The following is a 22,983-nucleotide window of genomic DNA, read 5'->3' on the forward strand; positions in this document are numbered from 1 at the left end:
ATATGAAAGAGAGAGATAAAAATGAAGGATATATCTGTAAAATGTAAAAATGAAAATTAAAACAAGACTTAAAAACAAACAGTTGGTAAAACGAGAAAGTAGTTGAAAAGGGGGAAAAAAGGAAAAAGAAAAAGAAAACTTTAAACTGGAAGTCTAAAATCCCATGAACAAAATCCTTGAATTCTGTATACTGTTTTCGCCTAATATTGGAGTTTTTCAGTTCTAAGTGATTCATAAACTGGGTATTCAACTGATGTTCCTGTTAGTCTTCTAGAGGAGGGGCCTGTTGCACTGATTCTCAAGTGTCTTTGCGTGGGTGGAGTTACACCACCCTTGCAAGTGGGTCATGCTCAGTGTAAGCTGATTCAGATTGCTCTATGTGGATTTTGTTACCTGAAGGCTTTTCTTGCAGCTTTAGAGGATGAAAAAAAAAAAGTTAAAATGGGAGTGCCCCAGAGCTGAACAGTTGGGGCCCTCACTCTTCAGTGAACCCTCAGGGAAAAACAGTCAATTCTCTTTGATGCACCAAACTCCACAGACTGCTGTACTGCACACCTGTACCAATTCTCTCAGGGCTGGGGGAGGGCAGTCTCAGCACAACCTCACAGCTCACTGGGCCCCTGCTCAGGGAGTAGCTGCCTGATTGTGCATGCACCTATCTCTGCCATTCCTCCCTGGGGAAGGTACAGGGTCTCCCAGCACTTGTCACTTGCTGGACCCCTGCTTAGAGAGCAGTCACAAGATGTAGAGCAGTTCCTGGTTTATGGCAACATCTAGCTGAGAAGTCATTCTGGGTCTCACCAATGGTATCTGGCTTCCCTCACTCCAAAGCTTGGGAACTCTGATGTACTGAGGCACCCTTTGTTCTTTCTGTGACCCTGGGGATCCTAAGACCACACTGTCTCACCTAGGATTTTGCCCCACTTGGTCACCTGAGCCCCCATCATGTAGGGATGTCTCTCCTAGGAGTAGACTTCTAAAAGTTCTGATTTTGCACTCTGATGCTATGTCATCCAGTAGCTGGCTTATGGATTCTCCCTCCCCCCATGGTTTATCTTCCCATATACCCTCTCAGATTCATGTCTCCATACCTCTAGAATAGTGGTGTCTTTTCTATTTGTAGAATTTCAGCAATTCTTTTCTTAGATTTCAGGTTGAATTCACAGGTTTTTAGAATGATTTGTTAGATAACTAGCTGAATTCAAAAGACCAGATGAAATGCAGGTCACCTATTCTTCCATAGTCTTCTCTCTTCTCCCAGGAGATATCCAATTTAATATAATTTAAACTTTAATCTCAGATCCTCCCCCCCCCCACTTCTGTATAGTTTTTTTTTTTCCCCCTCTTCCCACATAACTTATGCAAAGAAGACAGAAATTGAGTGTAAGGAGAGTGAAACATCCCTTGTTAACTTGTCCTACTACCAAACACCGCCTGCTATTGTTGGCTCTCTTGTAGGAGACATGTACCCTGCTGGGATCTTCTAACAAGCATGGCAACATATTTTTTGGGTTGACTTATTGCTCTTTGTCCTTAGACAGGCCTCCTTAGCAGAGCACTAGCACAACAGCTAAAACCTTGCTGCCACTCCTTTGTCTAATTGCCCCAGCAAACAGTAATTATGCCGGCTGGCCTCAGGCTGCTGGTTTGCTCTAAACTGTCCATTCCTTTCCTCCCAACACAATAGGAACAGAAAACAGATACAACATGATAGTCTAAAGAAGGATTGAAATGCTCATCTCTCTCTCTCTCTCTTTTTAACTTTATTTATTTATTTTACAGACAGTGATCACAAGGAGGCAGAGAGGCAGGCAGAGAGAGAGGAAAGCGGGCTCCGGCTGAGCAGAGAGCCCAATGCAGGGATCGATCCCAAGATCCTGAGACCAGATCCTGAGACCATAACCTTAGCTGAAGGCAGAGGCCCAACCCACTGAGCAACCCAGGCACCCTTCTCATCTCTCTTTCTTGCAGACACTTCTTACCACAGTGAGTGGTCCTTTTGGAGCTTCTTCACTTGGCTATATGCAGAGAGCAACCTCCTCCCTTTACCCCATGGGGAGGAGAAGAAAATGCTACAGACCTTTTGATGAAGTTCTTGAACCTAGGTGAGGTTCAATAGGGTGAGGTTCGGAGCCGACGGCTAAGAAAGAATGCTTTAGATGTCTTTGGTGCAAAAAGGTGCTTTATTAGAGCACGGGGACCGGACCCGTGAGCAGACGGAGATGCTGCTGCACGGGGCATGTGAGGAGTGGCTGGTTATATACACAGGAGTTGGGTAGGTGAGGACAAAGGGTTGTTCAGAAGGGCTATTGGGGTAAAGAAGACTGTCAGGATATTGAAGGCCTGCTTATTATCAAGCCAAGGACACTTTCCCTCTAATGAGGCACTAACATAAAGACAATTGGGAGTCTCCGGGTGGAATGTTACATTCCTGCTATCAAACGTCCTTGTTAGTGAGATTTAGGTTTATTTAACTTTATTTACTTTTCTTTCTACCTCCACCTCCTTCGGTTTTTTATGGAGGGGAGGGTGACATTAGGGCTTGAGGAACTGAGTTATGAGTCTTTGGAAATTGGGCTATTGATAAGGTAACTTCTTTGTTGTAAATCTCAAGGACATTTGTAAACCAAGAGAGACTCCTGCCTTGCAGAACTGTGATCTCTGCAAGATAACCATTTGTTCTTCTTTTAGGGCAGTCAGGGGTGCCTGTGGAATGTCACACATATTACCAAGGGGAGTGGGTGGAGAGGGGGTGCAAGGCGCCAGCCCATGCTCCGTCCCCAGCCAGCCTTTTGCTCCCTTATCATTTTCTCCCAAGATGATTACCTGCTACGTGACAATTTTTTCTTGGTCTCCCATTTATGTAGGTTAGAATGTAGTGGTGGACAGGGGCAGTGAAGGTGGAATGTTGTAGGGCCAGTCCTGCCACTGCATAGTAAGTCCCATGGGGACTGTGGAAGGAGAGGCATTTTTGTTCCTATTATTTTCAGCTTTTGGGATCTAGCCACAATCATTATAAAAACAATACATGTGCTTTCAAACCTCCTCTAGAGCTTGATTCATAGTCAGTCAACAACATTTTCAGTAGAAATGGGCCTGTGTTTATATCCTAAAGGGGGGATTAGGACCTAAAGTGGAACACAGGGAGAAGAGTGTTCAAAATGGAAGCCAAGACAGATTTCTAGGCTCCCTCATTTCACCTTCCTTATAAATGATTTAACTAGATTTCACAGGATATAGAAGGTCTTGGTGATAGGGAAGACTTGAACTATGAAGGGATATATTGATTAACCAAAAAAAAAAAAAAAATGTTTCACATGTGCTTGTATGTGTAGTCCTTGGTTCGTTGATTAGTTTGTCACTGACCCATTTTGGTCAAAATGTACTTCCTGGAATTAAATCTATAATGTGTGATCTTTACCTATAATTCAATATTCCTTTTCACAAAGACAACATGGTTGCTGAAAGGAGTATAAAATATCGACAGTACTGCAAAACATTTTCCTTTTACACCATGTGGCATAACCACAAGGTTCAATCAGCTAAACTACGTTGAGCCCACAGGACTGCAGAGTGTCTGGACTGCCATGGATGAGCACTCCCCTGTCATATTTCACACCTGAGCTGCCCTCACACTAGACTTGAGAACACTTGCCTCTCTGCATCTGATCATCAAGAGGGTGGGCTCCGAAATGGGGATTGTGACTCCTCTTCTCCAGAAAGAAGAGATGGAAGGAAACTGGCATAAAAACAGCCCTGTAGGAAGCCAAGGGCAGGACTTATGAAAGTGACCCAGAAATCTATTGTATTCCATATGAACAATTGCACCTAGTTTCTCTGGGATATTTAGCTCTTTACCAACTAATGTGATTTGTATCACACCCTGGTTCTTATCTGAGTTTGGACTGAAAATAGTCTGCACTTGTTCCTAAAAACTATGGATGATGAAAAAAGACAGTAGTGACTCCTAGAACTATCTGAGTTCTAGATTAGGCTTGCCTCTCACCCCCACAAAAGAGCTGAATTTCCCCTTTGGGAATGAACATTCATCACTGTTATGTTTGATTCTTGTCCTATTGGCTGGTTACCAGACTCTCTGAGGACAGAGGCTGTGTCTCTCTCTTTCACTGCTAATTCCGTGATGGTGTCTGGCCTACAGCTGATGCCCAAAAAATGGTTTTTCAATAAAGAAGCACGAGGATATTTATCATTTCTAATGGAGGCATAATATTCCATAGTGTATATGGACCACATTTTCTTTATCCATTCGTCCGTTGAAGGGCATCTTGGTTCTTTCCACAGTTGGAGACCGTGGCCATTGTTGCTATAAACATTGAGGTACAGATGGCCCTTCTTTTCACGACATCTGTATCTTTGGGGTAAATACCCAGTAGTGCAATGGCAGGGTCATAGGGAAGTTCTATTTTTAATTTCTTGAGGAATCTCCACACTGTTCTCCAAAGAGGCTGCACCAACTTGCATTTCCACCAACAGTGTAAGAAGGTTCCCCTTTCTCCACATGAGTGAAATAAGTCAAGCAGAGTCAATTATCATATGGTTTCACTTATTTGTGGAACATAACAAAGAGCATGGAGGACATGGGGAGTTAGAGAGGAGAAGGGAGTTGGGGGAAATTGGAAGGGGAGGTGAATCATGAGAGACTATGGACTCTGAAAAACAATCTGAGGGGGTTGAAGTGGCGGGGAGGTGGGAGGTTGGGGTACCAGGTGGTGGGTATTATAGAGCACATGGATTGTATGGAGCACTAGGTGTGGTGAAAAAATAATGAATACTGTTATGCTTAAAATAAATAAATTTAATTTAAAAAAAGGAAGCACAAGGATAAATTAATGAGAAAAAATTCCAGAACAGAAAGCAAGTGATAACTCAGGCCAAATCTCAGACTGGGTAATGTAAGACAGGGACACAGATAAGAATTGAGGTGACAAAGGGTCAGTATTCCCTGATGGCACCCTTTCACTCAGGCTGAGTCCCTTCATTTGCTATATTCTCATGCTCAGCTCCACTGGCAAAGTCAGAATGGCAGTGCAAATAGAGCTAAGTTTCCTTCTACTCTGTCTTTTCCTGAGCCACAATGTGTAATCCAGCATTCCACAAGCGCCTACTTTAGCAAATACTAATTTAATTTAAACCAAATGGAAAATAAAGTTCAGTTCACATGAATTAACCATTTTCAAACCTCAAGGATAACCAAAGTTATTTTTTTATTGTGTTATGTCAGTCACCATACAAAACATCATTAGTTTTTGATGCAATGTTCCAAGATTCATTGTTTATGTATAACACCCAGTGCTCCATGCAATACATGCCTTCCTTAATACCCACCACCAGGCTCACACATCCCACCACCCTCCTCTCCTCTAAAACCCTCAATTTGATTGTCAGAATACATAGTCTCTCATGGTTTGTCTCCCCCTTTAATTCCCACCCCCTTTCACTTTTCCTTTCCTTCTACATGTTATTCCTTATGTTCCACAAGTAACTGAAACCATATGATAATTGACTTTCTCTGCTTGATTTATGTCAATCAGCATAATCTCCTCCAGTCATGTTGATGCAAAAGTTGGGTATTCATCCTTTCTGATGCCTGGTTAATATTCTGTTGTGTATATGGACTACATCATCTTTATCCATTTGTTTATTGAAAGGCATCTCAGCTCTTTCCACAGTTTGGCGACCTTGGACATTGCTGCTATGAACAGTAGGGTACAGATGGCCCTTCTTTTCACTACATTTGTATCTTTGGGATAAACACCCAGTACTGCAATTGCAAGGTCATTGGATAGATCTATTTTTAGTTTTTTGAGAAAGCTTCACGTTGTTTTCCAAGTGGCTGCATCATCCTGCGTTTCCACCAACAGTGGAAGAGGGTTCCCCTTTCTCCACATCCTCTCCAACATTTGTTGTTTCTTGCCTTGTTAATTTTTGCCATTCTAACTGGTGCAAAGTGATATCTCAAGGTGATTTTGATTTAGATTTCCCTGATGGCTAATGATAATGAACATTTTTTCATATGTCTGTTAGCCATTTGTATGTCTTCATTGGACAAGATTCTGTTCATGTCTTCTGCCCATTTTTTGACTTGATTATTTGTTTTTTGGGTGTTGACTTTGAGAAGTTCTTTATAGATTTTGGATATTAGCCCTTTCTCTGTAGTGTCATTTGTGAATAACTTCTCTCATTCCATGTTGCTTTTTAGTTTTGTTGACAGTTTCTTTTGCTGTGTAGAAGCTTTTTATCTTGATTAAGTCCCAAAAGTTCATTTTCACTTTTGTTTCCCTTGCTTTTGGAGATGTGTCTTGAAAGAAGTTGCTGCGGCCAATGTTGAAGAGGTTACTACCTATGTCCTCCTCTAGATTTTGATGGATTTCTGTCTCACATTGAGGTCTTTCTACCAAAGTTATTCATTAAGTGAAATGCATACTACTCCAGCAACCTCATCATTATCAACAAATCATCGATTTCCAATATAATACACAGAATTAGATTCAACTTTACACATCCCACAGACAACCACAAACAGATGTTCTATATTCTCCATTAATTATAATTTCTGTTAGCCCCAGAGATGAAGGTCACATTTTCACATCATCCTACTCCTCCATCAGTACCTATCCTGACACTCTCCTCTCCTACTCACCCACTCTTCACACTGTTCCAGATGCCACACATTCTCTTAAGAACTCTGAGTTTTAGCCATGGTCCCAGCTCTACTCTTCTGCTTCCAAGATCCAGTAAGCTTAGATTAATCAATACCCTTAAAACTTCACTCTGTGAGGGTTTCTACAGAGTAATGAAGTATTGACCCTCAAGGTGGCCCTTGGCCTAATGCCTTTGCACAGACCTGTGCTGCATCAGTTAGTACATGGACTCTATGTAGTTGTTTAGTTGTCCATTTGTCTTTCTGAGAGACTGAGCTAGCCAAGAGCTGTTCTCTTTGTTCTATATTACCAATGGCCACAAGGATATATTCTGGATGCAAATGTACAAATGAAAATGAAAGTGCTGCTAGTGGGACTATGCCATGAGTAATTGGACTGTCATTGATATTATCTGCTTCTTTTTTGTCATTCCTCAAAATATGTTCCTGGGAAAATGTGGAAAGACTGGTCTTGGGAATATGTGGTACTATCACCTTAGGTTGAGAAGAAGGATACATATTTATGCTGCATGTCATTAATACCCAGTATACAGGGGATCAGGTCCTGGGCTCCGCTGTCCACAGTTGTCTGAGGAAGAACCTTCTGCTTCCACAGAATCAGGTAAGTGTCCATTTTGGGGACAGCCTGAGTTAATGGGGTAGAGTAGATGTGTCTGTGCTTTAGCAAGGAGAGGGAAGGAGGAAGACAGGATAGAAGTGGCAAAAAAGAGATCCAGGGTGGACAGCAGGGGATGAGAAAATGGGCTTGTGAGGAAGAAGAGTCCACAAGCCATGCCAGGTCTCTGTGGCTCAGCTGACCTCAGGATCTCTCTTCCTTGTCTTTATAGACATGCCCTCCTTTCCTGCTCACCCAACTGTGATTTCCATCCTCCTCACACCAGTGCAGAGACAAGGGGCAGTGTTGCTGTGTCCACTAAATATCTGTGGGGGGTTGCTGTTTACAGACATCTGTGGGGCCTGGCCTGCTGTGGGGGAGTGGTCCAGAAGACTAACCAAGAAGTCTATTGGCTGGATTTCCATGTGCAGAGAGTGTATCAGGCTCATGTAACTCCATACAGCTTTCATTTCCCTTCTGCTCTTGGTTTGGAGAGCAATTGAGCTGAGGGGAAAGGATGTACAGGTAAATGAGAAAACAGTGGCCTGAAGTTCCTCACGGACATGCACTTTGTTTTAGTTTTGTTTTCCTAGGCTCCTTGCCTTCTCACCACAATGTCTTGCCAAGAGAGCCAGCAACAGTGCCAGCCCCTCCCAAATGTCTCTTGTCATCCAAGTGCCCCTGAGCCCAGCACAATGCTTACCTCCAGCTCCTGGACAGCTGCACTATATGGTCTGAGGGCGGTGGCTTCCTGAGCCACTAGAGGGGCTATCGGTCCCAGGATGACCCACTCCTGTGACAGTGGTAGTGGCTGCAGCCTGGGAGCTCCAAATGTTGTCTCAAGTCCAGGAGCAGCTGCTGACCCAGGTCATGAGATTAAATAAAAACATTTGAAAGCAGAAAGCTCCAAAATGATTGTAAGCAGCTCTGGCCTGCTGTGGGGGAGTGGTCCAGAAGACTAACCAAGAAGTCTATTGGCTGGCTTTCCATGTGCAGAGAGTGTATCAGGCTCATGTAACTCCATACAGCTTCCATTTCCCTTCTGCTCTTGGTTTGGGGAGCAAACCTGTCCTGTCCCTTCTCTCTCTCCACTCAGCTACTCCTTGAAGAGTTCCAGTGTTCTCCAGGGGATAACCTGCTGGTCTCCAGGAGCTCAAGGTTTCCCTTCTCTTTCTTTATGTCCCTGTGAGAAAATAAAGCTTTTCTTTTACATTCCAACTTTTGTCTAGTGTCTGTGTCTTTACCCCAGTAGGTCATGCAACACTAGGTGCAGAAGTCTGTCTCAGGAACAGAAAAACAGTGGCTCATAACAACCCCCAACCCTAACTCAACCCTCTGTGGGTTTGTGCATTAGGTTAAGATGTGGGTTAGGCAGAGGTATTGGTGAGGATGGATGAATGTGTATGAATTGAGGGGAGATCTGATATGATGTTGGCGGGCCCAGGGTCTGTTCACAGAGTTTCTGTAAGAACATAATTCTGGGTTCCCTGACTGAATGACCACATGACAGGAACAGGGAATCAGAAGTGAGCAAAGAACAAGGCCAAAGTGGATGGAGGAGGAGAGCAGTAAGCCAGCAATCAAATGAAGATTGAGAAAGGAAAGGTCATAGTGTATAAAAAGTGAAGGATTTGAAATAAGGGCACATTTCTGCTCACCTTTCTGAGAAAGCTCACCAACAAGAGGTTCTAAGTGTGTGGGTATGGCAGATGCAGGATAGAGAGTTTGGGTCTATGGGAAGGAGTTCCATGAAGAAGAGGAGGAAGTGGGGGCAGCAAAGATGTCCCATGACTGCAGAGTCCTGCTCACATCAGTGTCGAAACACATGAATACTTCCCCTGATGATTCCTGATTTTTTTTTTACCTGACTTAGTTTCCAGACACTCCCTTTGAGTGGAGGAAAATCTACTTCCCCCCCCTTCTCTGGTCCTTTGGAGCTCAGGGCTGTTCTCTGGCAGCAAAGAAGAAGGGAAAACCTTTGGTTTGTCTGGGAAGGAGAAAGTAGGTAGTGGAGTGGTACAAATGCATCCCACAATCAGACGAAGCTCAAGTGTAGAATCTTAATAACTCCACAGGGCTAGAGAGAGTGGCATAAATTGGGAGTAACACAGACTTCTGTAAAGCAAAAGGAATGAGCTTCATGAGCTGGTTCAGACCCTTCAGAGTGCCATCTTGACAACTCATCCCTAGATGTGGCACAGGGGAAAAAAGGAAGAGAAATGCCAGACTGGGATAGGCATTTGCTCCTCTGGTTCCTCCAACACTGATGCTCGGTGGTCCTTATGACCCAGAGCAACAGGTGCCCCCAGAGCTGTGGCAGCACATGTTCCCTCCAGAATGTTCTGTTGGTGCTGTCAGTGACATCTGTGGGTCCTATAGTGGCCCAGAAAGCAGCTTTCTCCAGAACTGGAACCACAACAGAAAGAGACATAAAGGCAAACTTCTAAAGGATACTTGAAGGTTAAGCAGTTGGGAGGGGCTGACACTGCTGATGGTTTATCTTGGCAGGACATCTCAGCCCAGTGATACCAGAGGAAGTAAAGAGTAAAGTGAACCATTGCATCACATTGATATATAAACATAAATGTATATATAATCCAGTCCTCTTGTGCTTTTACCACTATTGCAGATCCTGACCCTTAAACCTCACCCGCAATTTAGATCATCTAAAGGCAGCAGGGTCTCAGACAGAGTGTCTCAGGCAGAGATGACTTGACTTAGGGTGATTATTGGCCAGACCCCAAATTTTGTTTCTTCCTCCTTTGATTTAGTCTTACTGAGTCTTGGAGACTAGTGGCAGTGATAACTTATTATCTGAGTGACAGATCTTCAAACTCTCCAGCCAAGCCCTTCAACATTAGATGGTCAGATTTTTTTTTTTTTTTTCTGATAGAAGAGAGAAAAGAAGTCCCTATATGTCCCAACTATTTTGCCCTTACCCTCAGGACTTTTGGCGGCTAGTTATTCATTCATTCTTCCTTCCTTTATTTATTCAAACTTGTAGTGAGTACACATTTCAGAAATGTATGAGACATAGTTCCCATCCTTAATAATCTTTCCATGTAGCAGGCTTCATATAGAAAAGTAATGAAGTTATTATGAGTTAGAATTATACCTGCTATAATGTAAGTGTGTGGGAAGTCCAGGAGACTTATGTCAGAGCCAATGGCTAACAATTCCCCATTGCCCTGATTGGAGTAAGGTGTCCTGATGTTGTCATTGGTTTCACTTGTGGTAATGAGTGAGGTCTCTGTCCTGCAAAATTGCTTTGGAGTATAGGGGTGTCTATATGAGATGTCTTGCAATGGCCCAGCCAAGGTGATTAAAAAGAACAAAGCAGACTCAAGAGCCAGGAGTGGTTGGGCCAGACATTTCATGGAAGAAGGAGGAAATAAAGATGCCATCTGAAGGAAGTTGAATCTGAAAGGGAAACAAACTAAGATAAAGGGAGGAAAAACAGTGTGCTAGCTAAGAACATGGACATTGGAGTCAGATATCCCATCCTCCCCCTTTTTTATTAAATAGTAAGATAAAGCTTGAAATGTCTAAAAAAAAAAAAAAGGCTCAAAATTTAGTAGGCAAAATGATCCAGAGATATTAGAATTAAAAGCAGAACCAGATCATCCAAGCAAAAGATCAACAAGGAAATAAAGGCCTTAAATGACACACTGGACCAGATGGACATCACAGATATATTCAGAACATTTCATCCCAAAGGAACAAAATACAAATTCTTCTCTAGTGCACATGGAACATTCTGCAGAATAGATCACATTCTCAGTCCTAAATCAGGACTCAACCGGTATCAAAAGATTGGGATCATTCCCTGCATATTTTCAGACCACAATGCTCTGAAGCTACAACTTAACCACAAGAGGAAGTTTGGAAAGAACCCAAATACATGGAGACTAAACAACATCCTTCTAAAGAATGAATGGGTCAGCCAGGAAATTAAAGAAGAATTGAAAAAAAATCATGGAAACAAATGATAATGAAAATACAACAGTTCAAAATCTGTGGGACACAACAAAGGCAGTCCTGAGAGGAAAATATATAGTGGTACAAGTCTTTTTTCAAGAAACAAGAAAGGTCTCAGGTACACAACCTAACCCTACACCTAAAGGAGCTGGAGAAAAAACAAGAAAGAAACACTAAGCCCAGCAGGAGAAGAGAAATCATAAAGATCAGAGCAGAAATCAATGAAATAGAAACCAAAAAAGAAACAATAGAACAAATCAATGAAACTAGGAGCTGATTCTTTGAAAGAATTAATAAAATTGATAAACCACTGGCCAGACTTATCAAAAAGAAAAGAGAAAGGACCCAAATAAATAAAATCATGAATGAAAGAGGAGAGATCACAATTAACACCAAAGAAATACAAACTATTATAAGAACATACTATGAGCAACTCTATGCCAACAAATTTGACAATCTGGAAGAAATGGATGCATTCCTAGAAACATATAAACTACCACAACTGAAACAGGAAGAAATAGAAAGCCTGAACAGACCCATAACCAGTAAGGAGATTGAAACAGTCATTAAAAATCTCCAAACAAACAAAAGCCCAGGGCCAGATGGCTTCCTGGGGGAATTCTGCCAAACATTTAAAGAAGAAGTAATTCCTATTCTCCTGAAACTGTTCCAAAAAATAGAAATGGAAGATATACTTTGAAACTCATTTTACGAGGCCAGCATCACCTTCATCCCAAAACCAGACAAGGATCCCATCAAAAAAGAGAGCTATAGACCAATATCCTTGATGAACACAGATGAAAAAATTCTCACCAAAATACTAGCCAATAGGATTCAACAGTACATTAAAAGGATTATTCACCACGACCAAGTGGGATTTATTCCAGGGCTGCAAGGTTGGATCGACATCTGCAAATCAGTCAATGTGATACAACACAACAATAAAAGAAAGAACAAGAACCTTATGATATTCTCAACAGATGCTGAAAAAGCACTTGACAAAGTACAGCATCCCTTCCTGATCAAAACTCTTCAAAGTGTAGGGATAGAGGGCACATACTTCAATATCATCAAAGCCATCTATGAAAAACCCACTGCAAATATCATTCTCAATGGAGAAAAACTGAAAGCTTTTCTGCTAAGGTCAGGAACATGGCAGGGATGTCCATTATCACCACTGCTATTCAACATAGTACTAGAAGTCCTAGCCTCAGCAATCAGACAACAAAAGGAAATTAAAGGCATCCAAATCAGCAAAGAAGAAGTCAAATTATCACTCTTCGCAGATGATATGATACTATATGTGGAAAACCCAAAAGACTCCACTCCAAAACTGCTAGAACTTATACAAGAATTCAGTAAAGTGTCAGGATATAAAATCAATGCACAGAAATCAGTTGCATCTCCCTACACCAACAACAAGACAGAAGAAAGAGAAATAAGGAGTCAATCCCATTTACAATTGCACCCCAAACCATAAGATACCTAGGAATAACCCTAACCAAAAAGGCACAGAATCTATACTGAGAAGACTATAAAGTACTCATGAAAGAAATTGAGGAAGACACAAAGAAATGGGAAAATGTACCATGCTCCTGGATTGGAAGAATAAATATTGTGAAAATGTCTATGCTACCTAAAGCATCTACACATTTAATGCAATTCCTATCAAAGTACCATCCATCTTTTTCAAAGAAATGGAACAAATAATTCTAAAATTTATATGGAACCAGAAAAGACTTCGAATAGCCAAAGGGATATTGAAAAAGAAAGCCAACGTTGGTGGCATCACAATTCCGGACTTCAAGCTCTATTACAAAGCTGTCATCATCAAGACAGCATGGTACTGGCAAAAAACCAGACCCATAGATCAATGGAACAGAATAGAGAGCCCAGAAATAGACCCTCAACTCTATGGTCAACTAATATTCAACAAAGCAGGAAAGAATGTCCAATGGAAAAAAGACAGCCTCTTCAATAAATGGTGCTGGGAAAATTGGACAGCCACATGCAGAAAAATGAAATTGGACCATTTCCTTACACCACACACAAAAATAGACTCAAAATGCATGAAGGACCTCAATGTGTGAAAGGAATCCATCAAAATCCTTGAGGAGAACACAGGCAGCAACCTCTTCGACCTCAGCTGCAGCAGCATCTTCCTAGGAACATCGCCAAAGGCAAGGCAAGCAAGGGCAAAAATGAACTATTGGGATTTCATCAAGATTAAAAGCTTTTGCACAGCAAAGGAAACAGTGAACAAAACCAAAAGACAACTGACAGAATCGGAGAAGATATTTTCAAAAGACATACCAGATAAAGGACTAGTGTCCAAATTCTATAAAGAACTTAGCAAACTCAACAGCCAAAGAACAAATAATCCAATCAAGAAATGGGCAGAGGACATGAACAGACATTTCTGCAAAGAAGACATCCAGATGGCCAACAGACACATGAAAAAGTGCTCAATATCATTCGGCATCAGGGAAATACAAATCAAAACCACAATGAGATATCACCTCACACCAGCCAGAATGGCTAAAATCAACAAGTCAGGAAATGACAGATGCTGGCGAGGATGCGGAGAAAGAGTAACCCTCCTACACTGTTGGTGGGAATGCAAGCTGCTGTAGCCACTCTGGAAAACAGCATGGAGGTTCCTCAAAATGTTGAAAATAGAACTGCCCTATGACCCAGCAATTGCACTATTGGGTATTTACCCTAAAGATACAATCGTAGTGATCCAAAGGGGCACGTGCACCCGAATGTTTATAGCAGCAATGTCCACAATAGCCAAACTATGGAAAGAACCTAGATGTCCATCAACAGATGAATGGATCAAGAAGATGTGGTATATATACACAATGGAATACTGTGCAGCCATCAAAAGAAATGAAATCTTGCCATTTGCGACAACATGGATGGAACTAGAGCATATCATGCTTAGCGAAATAAGTCAAGCAGAGAAAGACAACTATCATATGATCTCCCTGATATGAGGAAGTGGTGATGCAACATGGGGGCTTAAGTGGGTAGGAGAAGAATAAATGAAACAAGATGGGATTGGGAGGGAGACAAACCATAAGTGACTCTTAATCTCAGAAAACAAACTGAGTGTTGCTGGGGGAGAGGGCTTGCGAGAAGGGGGGTGGGGTTATGGACACTGGGGAGGGTATGTGCTTTGGTGAGTGCTGTGAAGTGTGGAAACCTGGTGATTCACAGACCTGTATCCCTGGGGATAAAAATATATGTTTATAAAAAATAAAAAATTAAAAAAAAAAGGCAGAACCAGAGATTAGCAGTCTACACCTGCTGAAAAGACAAGACTTGTAAATCTAAGGATGTTGTTTGACCATGCTATCGATCAAAGTGACACAGACACAGGTAGGGATGCTCATGTCATGCTGGCCAGAAAGCTTTGGGGGAAAGGGGAGATAAGATTTGAGTAACATTTGATGTAAATAATAATGATGTGACTGGTAATAGAGGTGACTGATTTAATTTTGCCAGTGTTACTGGTAGATATATAGTAGTTGTGTATATTTTTCCACTGTATTGTATTTTAATTTTGTAGAATAAAATAATTTTTTTTAATTAATTAATTTTTTATTTTTTATAAACATATATTTTTATCCCCAGGGGTACAGGTCTGTGAATCACCAGGTTTACACACTTCACAGCACTCACCAAAGCACATACCCTCCCCAATATCCATAATCCCACCCCTTCTCCCAAACCCCCTCCCCCCAGGAACCCTCAGTTTGTTTTGTGAGATTAAGAGTCACTTATGGTTTGTCTCCCTCCCAATCCCATCTTGTTTCATTTATTCTTCTCCTACCCACTTAAGCCCCCATGTTGCATCACCACTTCCTCATATCAGGGAGATCATATGATAGTTGTCTTTCTCTGCTTGACTTATTTCGCTAAGCATGATATGCTCTAGTTCCATCCATGTTGTCGCAAATGGCAAGATTTCATTTCTTTTGATGGCTGCATAGTATTCCATTGTGTATATATACCACATCTTCTTGATCCATTCATCTGTTGATGGACATCTAGGTTCTTTCCATAGTTTGGCTATTGTGGACATTGCTGCTATAAACATTCGGGTGCATGTGCCCCTTTGGATCACTACGTTTGTATCTTTAGGGTAAATACCCAATAGTGCAATTGTTGGGTCATAGGGCAGTTCTATTTTCAACATTTTGAGGAACCTCCATGCTGTTTTCCAGAGTGGCTACAGCAGCTTGCATTCCCACCAACAGTGTAGGAGGGTTACTCTTTCTCCGCATCCTCGCCAGCATCTGCCATTTCCTGACTTGTTGATTTTAGCCATTCTGGCTGGTGTGAGGTGATATCTCATTGTGGTTTTGATTTGTATTTCCCTGATGCCGAGTGATATGGAGCACTTTTTTATGTGTCTGTTGGCCATCTGGATGTCTTCTTTGCAGAAATGTCTGTTCATGTCCTCTGCCCATTTCTTGATTGGATTATTTGTTCTTTGGCTGTTGAGTTTGCTAAGTTCTTTATAGATTCTGGACACTAGTCCTTTATCTGATATGTCATTTGCAAATATCTTCTCCCATTATGTCAGTTGTCTTTTGATTTTGTTCACTGTTTCCTTTGCTGTGCAAAAGCTTTTGATCTTGATGAAATCCCAATAGTTCATTTTTGCCCTTGCTTCCCTTGCCTTTGGTGATGTTGCTAGGAAGATGTTGCTGCGGCTGAGGTCGAAGAGGTTGCTGCCTGTGTTCTCCTCAAGGATTTTGATGGATTACTTTCACACATTGAGGTCCTTCATCCATTTTGAGTCTATTTTTTTGTGTGGTGTAAGGAAATGGTCCAATTTCATTTTTCTCCATGTGGTTGTCCAATTTTCTCAGCACCATTTATTGAAGAGGCTGTCTTTTTTCCATTGGACATTCTTTCCTGCTTTGTATTTGACAGAGATATATCACAAATAAGCAGGGAGGCCGGCAAAGAGAGAGAGAGAGGGAAGCAGACTCCCGCTGAGCAGAGAGCCTGATATGGGACTCGATCCCAGGACCCTGAGATCATGACCTGAGCCGAAGGCAGTGGCTTAACCCACTGAGCCACCAAGGTGCCCCTTGAAATAATTTAATATAATAAATTCAAAACCATTTGGTGTCTTTGATAAGACATTATTTTTTAACAATTCCTTTTCAGCATAACAGAATTCATTGTTTATGCACCACACCCAGTGATCCATGCAGTACGTGCCCTCCATAATACCCACCACCTGGCTCCCCCAACCTCCCACCCCTGCCCCTTCAAAACCCTCAGATTGTTTTTCAGAGTCCATATTCTCTCATGATTCATCTCCCCTTCCATTTTTCTCAACTCTCTTCTCCTCTCCATCTCCCCTTGTCCTCCATGCTATTTGTTATGCTCCATAAATAAGTGAAACCATATGATAATTGACTCTTTCTGCTTGACTTACTTCTTTCAGCATAATCTCTTCCAGTCCCATCCATGTTGATACAAATTTGGGTATTCATCCTTTCTGATGGAGGCATACTACTTCATAATGTATATGGACCACATCTTCCTTATCCATTCGTCCATTGAAGGGCATCCTGGTTCTTTCCACAGTTTGGCGACCATGGACAATGCTGCTATAAACATTGGGGTAGAGATGGACCTTCTTTTCACTACATCTGTATCTTTGGGGTAAATACCCAGTAGTGCAGGGTCATAGGGAAGCTCTGTTTTTAATTTCTTAAGGAATCTCCACACTGTTTTCCAAAGTGGCTGCACCAACTTGCATTCCCACCAACAGTGTAGGAGGGTTCCCCTTTCTCCACCTCCTTTCCTAATTTTGGCTATTCTAACTGGTGTAAGGTGCTATCTCAATGTGGTTTTAATTCGAATCTCCCTGATGGCTAGTGATGATGAATATTTTTTCATGTGTCTGATAACCATTTGTATGTCTTCATTGGAGAAGTGTCTGTTCATGGATAAGACATTATTCTTGCAGTAATAATTCTGGACATTCTCGTTACACTGAGACTGCAGGAGCAGCCATCTTCTTCAAAACTTGAGTATGTTATACCCATGGCCAAAATCTGCATTCTTTGAAAATACTGTGGGAACACAAATGTACACTGGGGCTTCAGTAGTAAGTTGTGTGAACTGGAGACAAGATGAGGATAGTTTCAATATTTTTAAATTTTTCCCAAAATTCTTTGACACTTCCCTCATTGAGAGATGGAGACTATTTTCTCCCCTTTTGAATCTAGGCAGACCTGTGATTGCTTTAACCCATTGAATAGGATAGAAACAATACATGTGACCTTTTGTTCATGAAAATCCCACCTGATACTCTTGGAAGACTTTCCCTAAGGGACACTAGGTGTCATGTAAGAAGTCTCAGGACTATTCTACCCTGTCAGAGAGGCCAGGTGTAGGTGCCAGCTGTAGAGACCCCGCTGACAGGCAACATCAATGGCTAGATATCTGACTGAGCCTTCTTGAGTGTCCAGCCCAGTTCAATTTTCAGGTGATCACAGTTCCAGTGGACTTCTGACTAAAAATACATGAAAGACTCAAAGAATTTCCCAGCTGACCCCTATCTGAATTCCTGACTGAGCAGACTTGGTGTCTGATGGGCACTCACTTTCTAGATGGCTGTTTTTTGCAGCAACTTCACATAGATAAAGATATGAGGACTTTTTCTGTAGTCTCTTTTATAAGGGCACTAATCCCTCATGGCTTAAGCACCTCCCACATGCTCCACCACCTAACCATCACCTTGGAAGTTAGGACACCAATATATGAATTTTAGGGAGACATAAATATCCAGACCATGACACAACTGGATGCAGACCAAAAAAACATAAGCCCATGCCTATAAAGTGTTCATCAGATATCTGTTCCAAGTGAGTAGGGACTTTGTTTAGTTTATTGCGTCCCCATTGCCTCAAATGGCAAGTGGCACACAAGACATGCTCAACAAGTATTTTTGTTATAAATGACTGAAAAATAAATTGATGGATCTTCGGATGGCTTGATGCAGCCCTAGCCAAGACTAGAGGATGTATTTTTCCTCCAGCCACGAGACCTCACCTGCTAGAAACAACGTTTAGGGTCAGGACCATGCCTAATTTTTTCTGACTTCCTGTGACTTCCGTGGTGTTTCATGTCTGAACTGTATTCATTGACTCGGCTTCTTTCTTTCTTTCTTTCTTTTTCTTTTTTTTTTTTTTAATGTTTTCAATTTATTTATTTTCAGAAAAACAGTATTGATTATTTTTTCACCACACCCAGTGCTCCATGCAATCCATGCCCTCTATAATACCCACCACCTGGTACCCCAACCTCCCACATGGCTTCTTTCTTTCTTCAACCAGATTAGATATACCAATAGCAAGAATCCTTAGAAACTTCTGAACACCAAACCTTATTTTTTAGTTCTTAGAAACTTCTGAACACCAAACCTTAGTTTTTAGTTCTTCATATTAAATGACAATAAAAACTAACATAAGTGGTGTTCTGTTTTCTTTATATATCTTAACATAAACCAGTCGACACACTGAACACACTAAACCAGTTGGGGAGACTGAGACACAGAAAGGTTATGTCATTTGCTGAGCTGCTCACTTACAGGGCTGGGATTTGAACCTAAACATCCTTGATTCTTACTGCACCACTCCCCAGCTGCTGATATGCAGCCAGAATTTGATGGATGGATCTCAGCTGCTAGCTACCTAAAATACATATGTCTCCTGTGGAATTGAAGCCAAGCATCACAGATGTATACATATCTGTTGCTTTGATTGCACATAGTTGAATGTGGGGCTTACATGTTTTCAAAAGAGGACAACAAATCCTTTGCCCAGAATTTGCTCATCTTTTTTCCTTTTATCTGTTCTGTATTTTAACTTTGATATTTAAAGAATATTTCAAATATTCAGGGACAAGGAGCTAACCATGTTCATTTCAAAGCTTTAAATATTCTTAAATATTAACCATATTAAAACCATAAAAATTCTTAAATATTAACCATGTTCATTTTGAAGGCTTAAATATAAGCCCCATGTCTATGAACACTTCCTCAGGGAATTCTGTCTAATCAAGCTGAGTGATTGAACTGACAGAATAGATTTGGGTTCATTTTGACACTTTTATTCCAGTTTCTTAAAAAGTTATGTGTCCATGCTCATGGATTGGAAGAAAAAATATTGTGAAAATGTCTATCTTACCTAAAGCAATATACACATTTAATGCAATCCCTATCAAAATCCTATCCATTTTTTTCAAGGAAATGGAACAAATAATCCTAAAATTTATTTGGAACTAGAAAAGAACTTGAATAGCCATAGGAATATTGAAAAAGAAAACCAAAGTTGGTGGCATCACAATTCCAGATTTCAAGCTCTGTTACAAAGCTGTCATCATCAAGACACTATGGTACTGGCAAAAACAAAACAAACAAACAAAAACAGACATATAGATCAATGGAACAGAACAGAGAACCCAGAAATAGTCCCTCAACTCTATGGTCAACTCATCTTTGACAAAGCAGGAAAGAATGTCCAATGGAAAAAAGACAGTCTTTTCAACAAGTGGGAAAAATTGGACAGCCACATGCAGAAAAATGAAATTGAACCATTTCTTTATACCACATACAAAAATAGACTCAAAATGGATGAAGGACCTCAATGTGACAAAGGAATCCATCAAAATCCTTGAAGAGAACACAGGCAGGAACCTCTTCAGCCTCAACTGCAGCAACTTCTTCCTAGGAACATCGCCAAAGACAAGGGAAACAAGGGCAAAAATGAACTATTGGGAATACATCAAGATCAAAGCTTCTGCACAGCAAAGGAAACAGTCAACAAAACCAAATGACAAGTGACAGAATGGGAGGAGATATTTGCAAACGACATGTCAGATAAAGGGCTAGTATCCAAAATCAATAAAGAACTTATCAAACTCAACACCCAAAGAACAAATAATCCAATCAAGAAATGGGAAGAAGACATGAACAGACATTTCTGCAAGGAAGACATCCAGATGGCCAACAGACACATGAAAAATTGCTCCACATCACTCAGCATCAGGGAAATACAAATCAAAACCACAATGAGATACCACCTCATGCCAGTCATAATGGCTAAAATCAACAAGTCAGGAAATGAAAGATACTGGCAAGGATGTGGAGACAGGGGAACCTTCCTACACTGTTGGTAGAAATCCAAGCTGGTGCATTCACTCTGGAAAACAGCATGGAGGTTCCTCAAAAAGTTGAAAATAGAGCTACCCTATGACAAAACTATTGCACTACTGGGTATGTACCCTAAAGATACAAATGTAGTTATCCAAAGGGGCACATGCACCCAAATGTTTATAGCGGCAATGTCCACAATAGCCAAACTAAGGAAAGAGTCTAGATGTCCATCAACAGATGAATGGATAAAGAAGAGGTGATTATATATATATATATATATATATATATATATATATGAATACTATGCAGCCATCAAAAAATGAAATATTTTTTGGATGGAACTAGAGGGTATTATACTGAGCAAAATAAGTCAATCAGAGAAAGACAATTATCATATAATCTCCCTGATATGAGGAAGTTGAGAGGTAATGTGTGGTGTTTGGGAGTAGGAAAAGAATAAATGAAACAAGATGGGATCGGGAGGGAGAAAAATCTTAAGAGACTCTTAATCTCACAAAACAAACTGAGGGTTGCTGAGGGGAAGAGGGTAGGGAGAGGGTGGTTGGGTTATGGACATTGGGGAAGGTATATGCTATGGTGAGTGCTGTGAAGTGTGTAAATCTGGCACAGACCTGTACCCCTGGGGCTAATAATACATTATATGTTAATAAAAAAACAAAAAGTTATTTTAAAAAAAAGTTATGTGTCTAAGAATATAGGAGAAAAACTATTTTTCAAATTGTTACTTCTTAAAAAATGAAATGACGAAATGTATTTTATCCAATTGAATTCCCAAAGTTTCAGACAGATTTTGTCCTCTGTCTGGAATTACCATGCTCAAACTCTGACTTCTCTCAAAAATTTCAACTTTGCCTGTAGCCACAGTCACATTTCCTTTCATCTTTTTGAAGCCAATTCAAGAACCATCATGGCTTAGGTGTAATAGGCCTCTAGTTTTCTGTACCATTATTTCAAAAATATAGTGATCCAGGTGAAACAGCATGCTTGCTTCTCATCAAGAATGACCATTTCAGTTTGCAAAGTTTGGGCAGAAACTCCCCAACTTGGGACCCCATGTGACTGTATGGCTATGACTCTTTGATGTTGTTGACATTGAAAAGTAATATCGAACAGCCAAAAAATAATGAAACTCAGTTCCAGTCTACCTGAGATCTCTTGAAAGATATTTACAGGTGTCCAATCTGTAACCTTATGAGACATTGCCCATGTTATCTTTTTTCTGTATTCTCAGAGCTTAGAGCACTTCACATATTGAACACCCCAGGCATTCTCTCAGGAAAAACCTTTAACTTCATATTTTTTTTGGAATTTATTAACTTTGCAGCTTACCTACCTCTCTCTCTCAAACTCATAATTTGTGGTTTAGCTTGATATTCCTCCCTCAAACCTTCTTTTCTGCCTCCTATTTTGTCTCATTTTTCCCAATTTCTGATCCTCTGTAATACCCTCAACCGAAATGGGGATTCCAGTGTCACATGGTCACTCTCTACCACATCACACAAGAAAAGTCAGGTAGCTAGCAGCCCCTCTCCACACCCCCACCCTGAAGTTTCCAAGGCCACTCTGTGTGAGAAACATGACAACTTAACATCCTAGACCCACACTAGGATTAGTCTTGGTGCTGACATGCTAGACCTACAGGAATTAAGGGAGGGTACTCACTGAGTACCCTTGAGCAGGGCAGTCAAAGGAGAAGCAGTTGGTGCAACAAGAAGCTTTATTTTTCTACCTGGTCATATATAGGTAGTAATACTGTAAGGCACAGAAAAGGGGGAGACAGTGGGCCCCTGGAAAAGACACACAAACAGAGCCTTCTGCAGAGAGCTCATCCTTCCTCCCACATCCATGAACATTTCAGCTGCTCAGCCAGGAAAGGGAGATTGGGAGATTTAGGGAAGACAATATCACAGGGCTTTTCCAGGCATTGTAGATTTCCATTTCCTCTCAAATAGCTTGTCTCAGCATCAGAAGCCCAGATCAGCAAGAGTTCCTGGAGTCATGGCCACACCCAGAGACCCCAGACTGCCTCTCAGTGCCACTGTCACAGGGATCAGAACTGTGGAGCCAGCATCTGTGGGATCCATGGTGCCTGTGGTGGCTCAAGCAGCAGCTGTCCTCAGAGCTGGGGCCACAGCCATTCCCAGAGCCAAGAGCACAACCAGCAGGGGCTTGGGGGGAGCACTGTGTTGAGCTCTTTGGGGGACACTTGGGTGATGGGGGACACTTGGGCGGGGACTGGCACTGCTGCTGGCTCTGCTGGCAGGACATCTCTGCAGGAATTTGACCTTCAACAAATAAAAGAAACATTATGGACATGGAAGCTTCAGGCACATTCCCCTCCCTGTGGGTTTTGTCAAACACTTGTCTCCATGACCAAGCTGCTTTCTAAACCAAGCTCTATGGGACAGAAATGAGAACATGCAGGGGACATGTGCACTTGGTTGCCAGATGGATCTGTGTGCACCCCTGACAACATACTCAGAACAAGAATGGAAGGAATCCTGAAGACCTGTGGCT

The 22,983-nt window shown here is 41.4% G+C and overlaps 1 pseudogene across 1 annotated transcript in view; it reads right to left on the reverse strand.

The window, feature by feature from the left end:
- The window catches only part of LOC309842007, a 160,063-nt pseudogene extending 137,329 nt beyond the window's left edge, over nucleotides 1-22,734 (reverse strand). The window contains exon 1 of the transcript in view: nucleotides 22,678-22,734. The product of the transcript in view is annotated as an uncharacterized misc_RNA (transcript). The remainder of the gene's footprint in view (nucleotides 1-22,677) is intronic.
- Between the last annotated feature and the right edge of the window lie 249 nt (nucleotides 22,735-22,983).

Source organism: Mustela nivalis (assembly GCF_964662115.1).
Source record: "Mustela nivalis genome assembly, chromosome: 10".
Classification (NCBI taxonomy): domain Eukaryota; kingdom Metazoa; phylum Chordata; class Mammalia; order Carnivora; family Mustelidae; genus Mustela; species Mustela nivalis.